General features: G+C 47.8%; 1 protein-coding gene across 1 annotated transcript in view; it reads right to left on the bottom strand.

Annotated features, from left to right (window-relative positions):
• Positions 1-16,506, bottom strand: part of LOC147727217 (cytochrome P450 1A4-like) — a 288,726-nt gene that overhangs the window by 121,548 nt on the left and 150,672 nt on the right. The gene's annotated exons all lie outside the window — the stretch shown is intronic.

Raw genomic sequence — 16,506 nt, 5'->3', positions numbered from 1 at the left:
TATAGCACAAGGCCTTGGTGGAAGTAGTAGTCAAGCCAGACACCATTGTGAGCCATCTGGCTTTCTAGCTACACTACACTCACCTATAAAGACGTATGCGGGTTGTGCAGCGTGTCTGAAGATTTCTAGCTACACTGCACACCCCTATGAAGAGATCTATGGGGTGTGCAGCGCATCTGCAGCTTTAAAACTTCAATTGGCGCTAAAAAGACGCAGTGAGGCTCTGGGTCAACAGAAGGGCTACCATCAGCAAGGTCAAAGACTTCTGATTTCAGACAAAAGAAAGACAGTCCTTTTACATTTTTTTCCTGAGACTGATGTCTCCTAGTCAAGACAACCATGTTTGCACTCTCACACAAGTGCTGACAAAAGCAGCTCTACATCACAGCACATTTGGTTAATGCTTGTCACTTGTGTAATGTGAAATGGAAAAAAAGAATTTGTTTCAAACTAAATGTTTGAACAAGAGCAGAGTGTAGCAAACTGATTCCGTACTACACACCATATCGTTTTTCCATTTAGCTACTGTTAAGTGTAAAACAGTTGACTAAGGTGTAGAGAGCCACCCGGGCTCTCCCACACAATGTTGCCACTGCACCACGCATCCACGCATACCCCGGGGCGGGCTCGCACCGGGGTATAAATAAAGAAGGCGGAAGACCGCTCGGGGTCTTTCCGGCTAACTAGTGATACTGTGTCCGTGTCCTTCATTCCCGCAGCCCAGCAGCCACGTGTCAGGCCCTGTCCTTGGCCCTCCACACTGGCGACGAGGCCGGTCTGGACACTAGCGTGCCTGGCCACCCCCAGACTGCTGAGCAACATTGTGCCTGCTTCGGACTGCGGAGCCCACCCGCTTTCTATCTGGTGGCTGACTCTGGGACGTCGGGAGCGCCTTCAGCTGGCGGGGCTCGCTGTGAGGTCCCCCGCTGCCGCCGAACCTCCAGCTGGTGCGGGTGAGTCCAACCTCCCTCATACCCCGCCCACGCAGCCTCGCGCGGCCTACCTGGCCGGTGTACTTTCTTCGCTGCGCGGAGGCCCGCAAGAGCCGACGTCTCGCTCTCGGCTTAGAAAAGGCGAGGAGCTATGTGCTGTGAGGTGCGCCCGAGCGCCGCTTGAAGCAGGGAGGCCATGGGTACGCCTCCCCAACAGTGAGGGAACCGCTGAATGTTCCGGTAGGGGTGGGAAGAAGCCTCATACCCACAGCCTCATCAAGCATTGGCAAATCCAGGGAGGCATTGGAAAATCCAAGGGCACACACTGAAATTTCCAGCCCTATCCCCACAGTGACCCAGCTCAGTGCTCAGCTCTGAACGCGGGGAGGAACAACACAAGCAGCAATCGACCCTCTCTGCCAAACAAACAAGCACTGGACAAGTCAACAGTCTTGGGAAGAGGACACTGCACGCAAAGTCCTCTCAGGCAGGTACCAGAGGACCAGAATAAAGCCTGAAAAATGTCCAATACAGCACCGGGAGCCGGTCAAGCCGGGGCAGGACAGAATCCACCCATGGTGATCGCCCTGCCACCCGTGGTAGTCGCACCATCGCCACCGGGCCAGAACCAGGCCGGGGCCATTGCACCAATGCCACACAGCCACATGCACTCAGGCGCATCGCCAATTCCACCAATCAGTGAGGCGGCAGATCCTGCGACGGTGGCGCCGAGATGGAAGGCGTGGGTAGGAAGGCTAAACCTTTACTTTAAAGGCACAAGGGAGACCAATGGGACAGTCAAGAGGTCGCTCCTCATCCTGTATGGGGGTCCAGAGATCTACGACCTGTTCGAAACACTCCCTAACACCGGACCAGAGCACGACTACGATGCCGCGGTCGATGCACTTGACGCGCATTTTGATCCCCAACTCAACAACGACTTTGAAAAATTCAAATTCAAAAGGGCATGGCAGACCAAATCTGAGTCAATGGACATGTTCTACACTCGGCTGCGCCAGCTGGAAATAACCTGCCCGTTCAAAAACCAGAGAGAAGAAATCCGAGACCAGATAATAGTGGGGTGTCGCTCCAAATTATTGTGAAACGTATTCTCCGACAACCTGGCATATCGCTGGACGAGATACTGATCCTGGCGAGGTCACACAAACTTTCGGACGCAAGGGCGGAAGAAATGGAGGTCGCTCTACGAACACCGGTGGTGGCATCGGCTATGACCAAAACAACGCCGATCAAGAAGGAGAAGGTCGACGCTATCTAGAGGAGACCCCAGACAGCCCGCACACGGGCCCCCGCCTCCCGAGGGAGCCAGTGCGGATACTGTGGTGAAGACCACCCAGCGACGGCGACGTGTGGGGCGAAAGGAAAGACATGTTTGAAATGTGGTCGACTAAACCATTTTGCTGCAGTGTGCCGAGGACGAAAGTACAGACCAGCAGGTCACAGGCCCAGGACTGTGACGCAACGCGTTCGGGCGCTGTCGCTGGACCGAGAGCCACCTCCTCCAGACAGTCAAGCCCAAGGGAGACGACCCCGATATGAAGATGACGAGGACGATGAGGTATATGTCATCTCATTCGTCAGTAGAGCGTTAACCAAGAGGAGACCGCCGCCCATGTGCTCCGTCTCCATGGAAGGCACCGAGATAGAAGCCCTTATAGACATGGGGGCCTCAGTAAATGTAATGGACTCAGACCAGTACGAAAAGATGTCTCCCAAGCCTCCTCTTGCACCTTCCAATGCCAGGATTTATACATACGGTGGCACAGAGCCGCTGCCACTGAGAGGGGTTATCCGGATGACAGTTGTAAATGGCGAATATTCAACGGAATCACGTTTTCACATCACGGAAGGGAAGAAAGGAACCCTGCTGAGCAGCCACACGGCAGAGGACCTTGGGCTAGTGTTCTTTGTGAACCAGGTACACCAGGCACATGCGGACATCCTCTTGAAAGAATTCCCAGCACTGTTCCAAGGCCTTGGAAAACTGAAAGGAAGAAAATTCAAACTCCACATCAACACCTCTGTAAAACCAGTAGCCCTACGACATAGACGAGTGCCATTCAATCTGAGACCGCAGGTGGAAGAAGAGCTCCAGAAATTGGAAGACCTGGGAGTGATAGAAAAGGTGTCGGCCCGACACCTTGGGTGTCCCCGTTGGTAGTAGCGCCTAAGCCAAAACAGCCCGGGGCGATTAGGCGGTGTGTAGATATGAGGTTGCCCAATGTGGCTGTCAAGCGGGAGTGACACATCACCCCTACCATGGACGACATCGTGGCCAACCTGAATGGGGCCAAATGGTTCTTGAAATTGAACCTCAACTCGGGATACCATCAACTTGAACTGGAGCCAGCGAGTCGGTACATAACTACCTTCTCAACCCATGTAAGGACTACGTCGATACAAGCGGCTGGAGTGATCAACCTCAGTGACAACATCCTGGTGTACTCGGCGACACTGGAAGAACACCATGCACACCTGAGGGCGACCCTCCAAAGGCTAGCAGATTGTGTACTGACCCTACACCGGTCAAAATGCTCCTTTTATCAGGAGTCTATAGATTTCTTCGGGTACACCTTCACGAGAGAGGGACTGAAAGTTGACCCCAAAAAGGCGGAAGCGATCAAAGCAGCCAGCACTCCGCGGAACCCCACAGAAGTGCGCAGCTTCCTGGGTATGGCCACCTACTGTGGCCGGTTCATCCCGAACCTGGCAGCTCTCGCAGAGCCCTTAAGAGCCCTCACGCGGATGGACCACAAATGGGAGTGGACGGCGTCAGCAAATAAAGCGTTTCAAGACATAAAAGCTAATCTCCTGGACACGACAGTGATGGACTATTTTCAACCATGTCGCAAAACAGAGCTGATAGTGGACGCCAGCCCAGTAGGCCTAGGGGCAGTACTCCTCCAGGAGCACGGATCGGAGGTATGGAAGCCAGTAGCGTACGCAAGCAAAGCGTTATCGGACACAGAAACAGCCCAAATTGAAAGAGAGGCACTAGCCATAAAATGGGCGTGTCAGCATTTCCACCTATATCTGTGTGGACAAGAATTCACTGTAGTGACGGACCACAAACCGCAGTTGCCACTGTTCACGGGGTCCTCCAGATGGGCCATCCAACTTAAGCAGAGCAGAAAATCCGTTCCGCTCGCGGATTTTGTGGATTTTTGGTAAATTTGCAATCTGCGAACTCTCGCGAATTTACCGAAAATCCGCAAATTCGCTCGCAGGGGATTTTCTTTCTTGGTGATACAATATTGCGGCGTGCGGCGTTCACTTACCGTCATTCAGCGTTTGCCAAGTTGTTTTTCTCGATATTTTGCGAGTGCTGTGCCATTTTGGATCTTGCTGCGGAATCCCGCGGGAGTTTGGCGATGCATCGCGAGAGTTCGCAATTGCGAACATGTAGGTGCGGCAGGCAGCAACAATCTCGCACTCGCGAAATTACAAAATTTGCAATTCTGCACAAGAAATCCACTAGCAAGCAGCATAGACCATCTGAAAATGATGATTTTTATCAGAATAACTCCTCAGGTTGACATTTGCCTGCACTTTTTTTGTATTTGAGGCCTTTTGACTTTCTTTAGATCACTTTTGGATTAGAAATCAACTTTCACAAGTAAGTTTGTTTGGGGCATTACAGTTGCTGTTCTGCAGAAAAACGAGTTTTCCAAAACTGAAAGCACTCAGCAGGTGCAAAAGTTCAAACTCATCATTAGTAATAGTAACCATTCCCCGTAGTGCTTCCTGACTGGGGCCCCTCCAGAGTTCAGTTGCTAGTTGCAACAATTCTATGACCCTGCTCTGACCCTCACAGGAGGCTCATAGAATAGCTACAAGTAGGCCACAAAGGTCCTAGAAAAAAAATTGCACTGCAACAGAAAGCAAATTACGGATAAGGATGCAGGTGCCAGACTGGAATTTTAAAACAGTGACACATTAATAAATCAACCCCAAATTAATTCATGTCAGTTGAAGCAGGGCAGGTGTGCTTGCTTTCCCCCCCATAATCTACAGTGATGATGAACCAGAGGGTGGCATTGATGTACCAGAGGGTGGCATGGGTGAAACAGAGGGTGGCAGTGGTGAAACAGAGGGTGCTGGGAACCTGTGATGATGAACCAGACATAGAAACAACATAGTTGCAACCGTTGTGAGCCGACAAGTAAGTTCGCAATTGCGAACTGGTACAAAACCCTCGCGAACTGGCAGAAACCCGTCGCGAGAATTCCTGGATTTTGCGGATTGCGAGTTCGCAAATACGCAAATTCGCGAACGCCAGATTTGCAAAATTCGGCCATGCTTACTACAAGGGTACAACTTTAATATTGTCTTCCGACCTGGAGCACACAACCCAGCTGATTATCTATCCCGGCACCCCGACGCCGTCAGTCAAGGCCCGCCACAGGAAGACGGAACGGAGGCAGAAGAGTTTGTCCACATAATATCGCAAGCCGCGTGTCCTGAAACCATGACACTGATGGAGATAGGGGAAGCAACTGCAAAGGACGAAACGCTATCCAGAGTGCGCCACGCTCTTGAAGGGAACCGCTGGGCACACTTCCTCGATGGAGCGCAAACCCTTCGGCCAGAGGTCAGACACACACGCCAACAGCTGTGGCAAGTCAGGAGTGAGCTAAGTGGGGGAGACGAAGGGGTCATCCTTAGAGGACATCTGATCGTAATACCTGAGAGCCTCCAGCAGAGGATACTAGCGCTGGCTCACATAGGTCATCAGGGAATGGCCAAGACGAAAGCCCGCCTGAGAAGCAAGGTCTGGTTCCCCGCCATGGACAATCTGGTCGATGAAATGGTGCGCTACTGTCACACCTGCACCATCACCGGCAGCGATCCGGCACCCGCACCAGTGATCGCAGAGGACGCCACCAAGACGCCCCAGGTCAAGAAAGCCCTGAATCGCATCTTCACCACTATGGGTCTTCCGGACAAAGTCAAATCAGACAATGGGCCACCCTTCCAAGGGAGAGAGTTTCAGAACTATCTCGAGAGTCTCCAGATCAAACACCGGAAGATTTCCCCTCTGTGGCCCCAGGCTAATGGGGAGGTCGAAAGACTGATGAGGGCACTCGATCGAGCCCTGAGGATCGCAGTAGACAATGGAGAGGATCCCGAAACGGCCCTGGATCAGTTTCTAGGGGCCTATCGGCAAACGCCGCATAGCACCACCAAATGTGCCCCAGCACATATACTATTCAAGAGAGCACCCAGAGACAGCATCCAGACTGACAGCAGGTGGGTGCCTGGAGACAGGAATGACGAGGCCATTCAGGCTCGGAGGCGAGCCACCAATCTGAAAGCGAGCGTGGCACGCCACGCCAAAGAGCCTACACTGCAAGTCGGAGACACCGTGGTCGTTCGGGATCGACACCCGGGATGGAAATTCCGAACACCCTACGAGCCCGAGGTGTGGGTTGTAGAGCGGATTCAAGGGACCATGGTCACCGCCCGGCGGAATGGGCAGGTAGTAACACGCAACGTGTCGTGTTTCAAGAAGGCGAGAGAGACGGAAATGGGCCATGAAACAACAGAACATTCAGAGACGGGAGATGATGGAGGTTTGGATCTTGGGGCATCGTTCCCAGGATCACCGGTGGCAAAGCATTACGAAGGGAGCTCACCCAGGGCGGCGACGCAAACCACGGTCGAGTCCAGTCGACCGAGCATGTCCCTGAGCAGCGAGATTGAAGAGACAACCCCAGCTGGGGTTGCCGTATCCCCTTTTGCCCGGAGCCAGCGGTATAGTCTGCGATCCAATCCAAGACCAAGTCAGAAGCTGAGAGACTTTGTCTGGATATCTCCCTAAGACAAAAGGTTTTGATTCCTGAAAAGAACAGACTAAATTGAAGGAGGGATGTAGAGAGCGGCCCGGGCTCTTCCAGACAATGTTGCCACTGCACCACAAATCCGTGCATACCCCGGGCGGGCTCGCACCGGGGTATAAATAAAGAAGGCGGAAGACCGCTCAGGGTCTTTCCGGCTAACTAGTGATACTGTGCCCTTGTCCTTCATTCCCGCAGCCCAGCAGCCACGTGTCAGGCCCTAACCTTGGCCCTCCACATAAGGGACTGATTTAGATTTCAGCAGATGGGTTACTCGTCACAAATGTGACTGCCGTATTATGAGTACATTAGACTGAATGGTACTTGTAATATGTTGTGCAGGATATCCGCCACGTTTGTGGTGGAGTAACTTGTTTACAGAAATCTAAAACAGGCCCTAAATTAGAGTCAAACACAGTTTAGCTCAGTTCTTTTTATTTAACAAAAATTGTGTAAAACCAATTTGCATTTTTTTAAAAGGGCTGAAAATTATTTGGTAAACCCCATATTACACATTCAAAATGCTGTATACGCAATATATGCTTAAAACATGTTTTAAAAAATAGTTTCACAATCAACTTTCTACATTTTTGCCTTGGTGCAAAAATCCTTCTATCATAATGATTGCAGTACACTGTTATTATAAGTCACCGATGCAACAGACATTAGTAAAAAGAAGTATAACGTTTTGCACCAGACCGAAGTTTAGTGGTATACCTCATAATCTCACCTACATACAGGCCACTCTCGTTTGTACTAGAGATCTGTGACAACCTGCTCTATAGACATAAGATTTGTGGACAGTTAGAAATGGGGGTCTCTAGTTGGCAATGGCTTGAACCTTTGTCCAAATAGGGAGCCTTGCTTCTAGTCAGAGAAAGGGGGATACACTCCTGAATAACCCCTTCTCACCCCCTTGGTAGCTTGGCGCAAGCAGACAGGCTTATCTCAGAGGCAGTGTGTAAAGCATTTGTGAACGTATACAGTAATACAGTGAAAATACTACAAATGGACACCACACCAGTTTAGAAAAATAAGTAATCTTTACTAGACTTAACACAAGATTAAACGTAAGAATGGAAGAAATAGCTTAGTTCAAAGTAGATGGTAAATGCAACACTTTACTTCCAAAATACCTTGGATGTGTCACACAAAACAAACAAAAGGGTCGCCGGGAAGATGATGCATCGGTTCCATGCTTCGGGGGAGGTGATGCGATGGTTCCTTACTGCAGCGCAAGGGAGGTGATGCATTGGTTCCTTACCGGAGAGGATGTGATGCGTCGGCATCTTACTGCGTTACGGTCACAATGCGACAAGATGGCGCCTAGATGAGATGCGACAATCTGATGCGGTGCGACAAAATGGCTTCTTGGATGCGATGCAACAACATTGATGCAATGCGTGCACGCCCAATGGCCGTGCTGCGAAATCGATGAACTTTGGAGCTGCGACAGGCCCTGTGACACGCTTCTCCAGTGATGCGAGGGCGCACTCTGCCACGGTGGCATGCTTCTCCGGTGATTCGACACGCTTTGTCTGTGATGTGACGGCGAACAGTGGTGGTGGCATGCTTCTTCGGCAATGAGGCGGTAATTGCTGCGGCGGCGACAAGCTTCTCTTCGTTGCGTTGCGCTTCCACCTCCCAGCAACACACAGTCTTTCAGATGGCCCAAGCAACAGCAAGCACCTCACTGCAGGTAGAATTCCAAGCAAGGAAATTCAGGGGGAGCTGCTGGTGAAGTCTTTGTGTCCCTAAGACTTCAGAACAGTAGGCAAGCTCAACTTCAAGCCCTTGGAGATCTTCCTCAAGATGATTAAAGTACACACAAAGTTCCTTTTCTCCTTTCCTTTGCAATAGAGTAACAACTGCAGGCCAACACCAAACAGTCACTTTTGCAGGGGCAGTCTCCTCCTTCAGCTTCCTTTGTTTTCCTCCTTGGCAAAGGTTTGTCTTGATTCCCAGAAGTGATCTAAAGTTCTGCGCTTTGTGCCCCAATTTTTATACTACTAAATCCTTTGTTCTCTGGAGGGAGAGAGTGTCTGTACCTAGTCAAAACCGATTCTGTCCTCGCTGGTGCAGCTTCCAGGCAGGAGGTGGAAACAGCATTGTTAAAAGCAGACCTGGCCCAGGTAGCTGAAAAGAAATCTCCTCACACCCTCTATTCTATGTTGGCTCAGGCAAGTGAAAGGAAATCTCCTCCCTCTACTCTCTATTAAACCCTGGTCCTATTCAGCCCAGCCCAGTCAGACTGCTGGAGCCAAAGCCCTCTCCAGCCCTCTGTTACTCACAAACCAGACATGGAATACACAAACCTAGAAGAGGCATACTGGATGGTTAGGCAAGAAAATACACACTTTCTAAAAGTGGTATTTTCAAACACAGAATGTAAAAACATCCACACTAAAAGATGTATTTAAACATTCTGAGTTCAGGCACACTTAAATCGTTTTTCTACCTGGTTCCCTGGGTCAGTTAGGATTATAAAATGCTACAATCAAACTGCCCATTCTGGATTATGGGAACAGGTAGCCTTGCAATAGTGAAAAACTAAATTGGCTGTAATTCACTATCAGGACGTGCCACACACATCAGGGCATGTCCTACCTTTCTCAAACAATGCACCCTGCCCATAGGGGTGACTAACATGTAGAAAAGGGAAGGTTTAGGGACTGGCAAGTGGGTGCACTTGCCAAGTCACATGGGCGTCCCACACTGCACACAGGCTCTGCAATGGCAGGCCTATACCACATTTTACGAGCTGCTCCTGTGGGTGGCACAATCAGTGCTGCAAGCCCACCAGCAGCATTTTATTTACAGGCCCTGGGCACACATGGTGCACTGTACAAGGGTCTGACAAGTAATTATTATTATTATTATTATTAAAAAAGATTTGGTACCGCGCACGTACACCAATTGGTTTCTTGGCGCTCTAGACCAGGTGGGAGAAGAACATTCAGGAACAGGCCGCTAGCCGTGCGCCAAACGGAACAGGTAGGTTTTCAAAGAATTGCGGAAGCAACGATAGTCAGTGGACAGACGGATGGCAAGAGGAAGGGAGTTCCAAGTAACAGGAGCAAGAAAAGAGAAACAGGCTCCCCCATGTTTCTTACGATTGAACCTGGGGGTGATCAGAAGGTTATGAGTTGAAGATCTAAGGTGACGGGAAGGGACATAGGCGTGCAAACAGGAAGAGATAAAGGCAGGGGCACAGGTAAACAAGGATTTAAAGATGGTGCAGGCCATTTTAAAAACACACCGCTGTACAACTGGGAGCCAGTGTAAAGTTTTCAGCAAAGGGGTGACGTGCTGATGTTTAGGTTGCTGAAAAATTAATCTGGCTGCCTGATTCTGGACCAGTTGGAGTCGGGAAAGATGGCAGGCAGGGACCCCCACGTATAGACAGTTGGCATAATCTAGACGTGAGGTAATGAGGGCAAGGATAACAAGAATAAGGGCCTCTTGGGATAGAAACCTGCGAATCTTCCCAATTCGGCGAAGATGAAAGAAACAAGCCGAAGTGACGGTGTTAATGTGTGGCCGCATTGAGAGGTCACTAGAGATGGTGACCCCCAAGCTCTTCACAGTATTAACTGGACAGGGAGGGGAACCCAGAGCTGTAGGCCAAAAGTTGGGAGACCAGGGAGTAAGAGAGCCACCGGTCACCACCAGCTCCGTTTTGCTTGGATTGAGCTTAAGTTGGCTAAGGTTCATCCACTCATAGATAAAGAGCATGGCATTTTGAAAATTAGAACAGGAAGAGGGAGAGGAATTGAGAGGAAAAATAAGCTGCAGATCATCTGCATAGTTGAAAGCAGTGAGTGAAAACTGCCGAAGAGAGACAAGAAGGGGCTGCATATAAAGATTAAACAGAAGCAGGGACAAAGCAGAACCCTGGGGAACACCACAAGAAAGAGAGGATAGAGGGGCAGAAAAAGAGGAAAGACGGACGGATTGAGAGCGGGAATGGAGAAAAGATATCACCCATGACAGGGCCAAGCCCGAAATGCTAGCATTTCTGACACGGTCGACCAAAATACCATGGTCGACCGTGTCGAAAGCGGCAGAGAGGTCTAACAGTACAAGGGCCTGTGCCAGATTCCTGTCAGCTCCCTGTTTCAGCGTGTCCATAACTGCCACCACAACTGCCTCAGTGGAATGAGCAGGTCTGAACCCAGCCTGACGATCGTCGAGGAAATGAGTTTCCTCGACGAAGGCACTGAGGCAGCGGGTGACATAAGTCTCTAAAACCTTTCCCAAATAAGGGAGAAGGGAGATGGGGCGATAGTTAGCCAGCGCAGTAGGGTCAAGACCCAGCTTTTTTAAAATGGGGACCACCACAGCGCTTTTGAAAACATTAGGGACAACGCCTGACAGAAGAGATTGGTTTAAGAGATCAAGAGGGGGGCCGGGGCAGGCCACGAAGGCAGCTCTTAGAATGGACGTGGGACAGCAATCATTGGGCGAGCCGGAGCTCACCGTCTGAAGTCGTGAAAGAAAGATATCCAGGGAAATAGGGGGAAATTTAGAGAAAGAGTGGGGATTCGAGATAGGGAGGACAGAATCATGGGACAGAGTAGTGGAGGGAAAGTAAATTAAATAATCCAATCATGGAGTCACTAATCCATTACAATAATTTACAATAGAGAGCATATGCAATTTAGCACTGATCAACAGTGAAAAAGTGCCCAGAGTCATACAACCACCATAAACAGGTCAGAAAAAAATACAGGAGGAAGGCAAAAAGTTCGGGGGTGACCCTGCAAAAAGGGCCATGTCCATCATTGACTACCCCAAAAAACGATACTGTACAATAAACAAATTGTTATTACTAGGTACAGCAGACAAGTCACTCCAACAGCATCTCTGCAACTTTATCCGATAACATGAGCATAGATTACCATGATTATTTAGATAGGATACCAACGACCTACTAATGAGTACTATATTGGCTAAGATCCACTGATCTGATGAAGTGCAGGGGACGGCATGTACTCCCCAACCCAAAAAATCATATTTTAAAACTCAGGTAATGTACTCTCAGAAGTAATGCTACATTCGCTGTAACAATTCTGCAAACATATTGTGATACAGAACAACTGCCTACTCATATCACACTTAACCAAATATGGGCAACTGTTAAAACAATAAATAAATACAGGAGAAGTCACAGAAGTCAATACACCCAATGTAGACCGACAAAAAAAATTAACTCTTTGATGGCAAGGATAGTTAAGAGCTCTCTGACACTAAAATCAATAGTTTTTAGCTTGTTTGAGGAAATTAACACATCTTGCTGATAGCTGGGGGTTCACACCACTCAAACATGCAGAGATAGCCAAGTTGCAGTGTCTAAGCCAACTTTATGGAACAGAGGTTTCAACCAGAAACAACATACATTTGTCAAAGTTGGGCAAATATATATTATGTGGGCAAAAGTTTCCTTCTTATAGTAGAATAAGCAGCAATGCTGCTCCGAAGACCCTGTTACCCTCCCAAACATATTGGCTTCTAGAGATTTTAAACCGCATCCCAGCCTTGACCGTTGTTTCTTAACTGTCAATTTTATGTGGAAGGTTAAGTACACAGATTTCCCCAGCTCTTTGTACAATGAGTCACATAAAATGACATGAGCTTTTCAAGATAGTTCTTGTATGTCCTCAATTCTAGATTGTATCCTGGCCATTTTTACCAGCAATTCGGTGTTAGGTTATGAGCTAAGGTGTTAGGCGACTCCAGGGCTTCCATTTCCTCTCTCAAGTAGAGTTTCCATATTAATGCTTTATCATGGATGGCTCGCCTTATAATTTCCTTCAGAGACCCTCATGCCGCGGAGCTGAGCTTCCGTTAATATCCCAAAAGTGGAGCCCAAATTCAAGCTGTAGCTGGGAGGATGGTGTTGCTTCAAGGAGGTTAAATAGAAGTTTGTAACATCTTAATTGTGCTTTAGCCAGTCAACGCAAAAAGTGGTCTTTAAAAATCAATGAGCCACATGTGAGTGTTGGCATACATTTGGCATTAATTACTTTACAGATGCTCGTTAAATCAGGCTCACTCATCTTGGAAGCCAACTTTTTAAAACTCTTTATCATTGGCAAAGCCAAGTCCTTTAGGTACCCTAGATGTGTGACATGAGAGCCACGGTTGTTGAAATAAATGCCCAGGTATTTAAAGCTTGTCATTTGTTCCATGACCACATTATTCATTGAAAAGTTATATTTGGCTGCATATTTATTTCTGACCCCACAAACAATTATTTTTGTCTTGGCATAGTCAACTTCACGTCTGTTTTTGGCACAGTAGCAAGCAAGGGCTGCGAGTGAATGTATCATCCGCATTCTGAAGACATTGTCTATGGAGGCCTGCAGACCTAGGAGGTACCACCCATGCTGCCCCTAGAGTTATGTTGATGCCTGCTAAGTAAAGGTTAAACAATAGTAGAGCAAATATGCAGCCTTGTTTTACTCCAGTGGTGGTCTTGATTTTGTGGGTGGTAACTGTACTGTGACTTTAACTAGTACCCAGGTGTCCGTATATAGACTTGTAATGGGTCTTAGAATATCTTTTGTGATGAGGTATATTAAGGCGACATATAGCGGGTGGTCATTTTCCTGTTCGCAATTTTAAGCAGCATGGAGAGTATCATCAGATTGTCTTCAGTGCCATGCCGGTGCCTGAAACATGACTGAGTGATGAGGATTAGGGACTCTACTAACTCATTGTTTAGAATTTTAGAGAAACATTTGCCTTCCACATCCAGTAGGGCAATGAGCCAGAATCTAGCAGGGTTATCACATGCTTCTTTTTTGTGTATGGAAGTGAGTATAACGCCTCACCAGCTTTCCTGCACTGTGTTCTTCCATAAACAATTTTAAAAGGGGGATTAAATAGGGATGCCCATTCTTCTGTGGCAATTTAGAATATTCTTGTGAGGGTGCTATTCGGTTCCAAAGCTCCTGTGGCTCAAAAAGATTCCAATGTGCACTTGATCAATTCATGGGCCACTGTTGCTTCACCCCAGAGCAACAGACTTTTCCTACAGCTAGCACTGTTCACTAATTCTTCTACAGGATCTTCCTGACTGCCTTCCTTTTTCCCCGTATTATACAGGTTGAGAATATTTTCAGACCACTTGCCGGCTGGCACAGCCAGTGATGCTTTTTGCATGCTTTGTTTATACCTCAACTTAACAAGCCTCCAAACTTTTGCTGGATTTTTCATTTTCAGAGCACTGTGTACTTCCACCCATGCCTGTTCTTCATCAGCAAAGGCAATTTCCCATGATTTTGATATCAAAGACTTCCTTGTGTTCCAGATCTTCGCGACTTGTGCAGCAGTAGCAGTACTTTTGTGTGCCAAACTCCTGAGTTTATATACCTCTAATTTAAAAACTCTCAACGCCGCATTGCCAGGTCCTGTCTGGGCGTAGATGCCACCCGGTGTTTGTAGTTGACTTGCAAATCTCTCCAATAGTTTACACAATAATGTTTCCCACTTTTAGCTGAGGGTGACACATTGCATGCCAAACGTTGCAGAGCTTCTCTCAACTCCACCAGGGCCGCCGGGGCGGACGTTGTTGTCCATTTTATTTTTTGCAGCCTGCAGGTGCCATCTTCTATACCAATTGCTTGTAGTTGTATCGGTTTAGTTGTTTCCCTATTGAGAAAACATGACAACCGTGCATGATCACTTGTTGGAAAGTGGAGCACTTCAAAATTACTAACCCACTGGAAGTGTTGGGTAGAAATACAGATATATTATAGAGGCACACAAGCTAGTTCTATATGTATAGCTGGCATTGGCCCCTCTTTCATTTAAGGTTCAGAGGTCCAAAGCATTCAGAGTGGTGGCAAATTCTGGCCCGCCTTTTCCCTCTTTACATGACCCGGTATGCCCCATACATTGTACTCCTCTTGTTGCCATGGAAATATTTCAAGAGTTTTAAGCAAGAACATATTGAAGTTATCCACCATGACCCGCTTTTCTGTGATATACTGCTATCATAGGGCCTTAATTAACCTTAAAATGTCAAAAGTAATTATTTTCTTTTTTGCCTGAAGAGTGACCCGGTGTTGGAAGGGATGGCCAGTGAGTACAATTCCTTATGATCCGGCCAGGTCATGTGCGTCATTTTGCCAAGGTTCATGATGGCAGATTATATTTTAATGCCTATTTCTTTGATTGCCAAATTGTTGTTCAGGATGGGGTTTAGGCCTTGTATATTCCATGAGCACAGCTGCAATGAGGTATTGAGTTTATGTTTGCTATAATCCAGCATTCTCATGTTAAGTGACATCTCTCTTACAAGGGTGGGACTTCAGCGACCATTCCTTAAAAAACTGCACTCTTTTATTTGCTGCTTGATCCCTTAGCATTGTAATGGGGTCTACTAATGATCAAGCGTGACCCGACCCCTTTAAAGCACAACGTTTGGGATCACGCTGCTACGGCGCCTTATTTTTTTGCAAACAGGCAAGTATATTTTGGTTTTACTGGCTTACTTGTATTTATTCCCCAAGTCTGCCAAAGTCTTGTAATGGGCCTCCACCCACCTGGCATTCTCTTTGTTTCTGAATAGTACCCTAGAGGCTTCCTGTGGAGTCTCTTTGTGCCCACAAAAAAACATAATATACATCAAATCTTTCGAATCAAGTGACTCCAGCACAGGTAAGGATGCCCATAGTTTAGGTAAGTTGTTCCTGTTTCAAATATCTTGTTGGCCACGACAATCACATTCAGATTGGAATATTAGGATGTCCAACACACTGTAGGGCTCTTGTTGGTCTCGTATTTTTGGGGGATCTGTCAAATGAAATTCTTGGCCGGAATTTACTGCTGCATGGTTCATATGTAGAGCAGGAAAGGATGCATACACCAGAGCAAGGCTACAGAGCTGTTACTAGTCGGCACATCAAATGGATCTGCCGTGTTCAGTAGTTCTTCATTCCTTATATAGAATTCCTCTGCTTTTCCACCTTCATAGGGTGGCTTCTATACCCGTTTTATGCTAAGTTGGGCTAGCTTGTGTCATGACTTATAACTTTTCCAAGCGTTACATTAAGGAATGTCTCTGGTTCAACAACACATGGAGGAGCTGAATTAAAAGGAGGATCAAGATCTAGGATGGCTTAAGATTTGTAATCTGGGCCTCAGGACTCAAATTCCCGGACTCAAATTCCCTGTTGGAATTCAACCTGGAAAGGCTGCAACAATTATAACATCTGTTGAAAGGGGCCCCGGAGGGATTGATGAGGGGTCCTCCAAGTCCAGGTCTACCTTTTCTGTGTGTGGTGTAAGGCTAAGGGCAATGTCTGGGGGAGTAGAATGTTTGGATCGATCACTCCTAACCTCCTCATTAGCCTCCGCTAACCACACGGCTTGAGCTAGTTCTTTTGGGGTTTGGTCTCTTGATGAAGGCATAGATAAATGTCCCTCACTTTGTTCCAAATGGAGGTATTGCTCTGCGGCTAATTTTCCTTCAGCCTACACTATAGTTTGCATGTTGTGGTTGACCTTCAGCGGCTTTAAGCAAGAGAAGCTGTTCACCAAATCTGTTGCTATACTATTTTTCGCATTATAGCATTTCTTATTTCCCCCACGGGCGAGCGTCTCTAATAAACTGGTTCTTTATGCACTGGCCTAACGTTGGCTGCCTCCATGCCAGATGAAGGGAACCCCGGCACTACCCCCCCAGCCATAGCATCAACTGCCCGAGT

The sequence above is a fragment of the Lissotriton vulgaris genome, chromosome 3_1 (assembly GCF_964263255.1).
Source record: "Lissotriton vulgaris chromosome 3_1, aLisVul1.2, whole genome shotgun sequence".
Classification (NCBI taxonomy): Eukaryota; Metazoa; Chordata; class Amphibia; order Caudata; family Salamandridae; genus Lissotriton; species Lissotriton vulgaris.
Note: the sequence above shows the minus strand (reverse complement) of the source record. Positions and strands in the feature narration are given on the sequence as shown.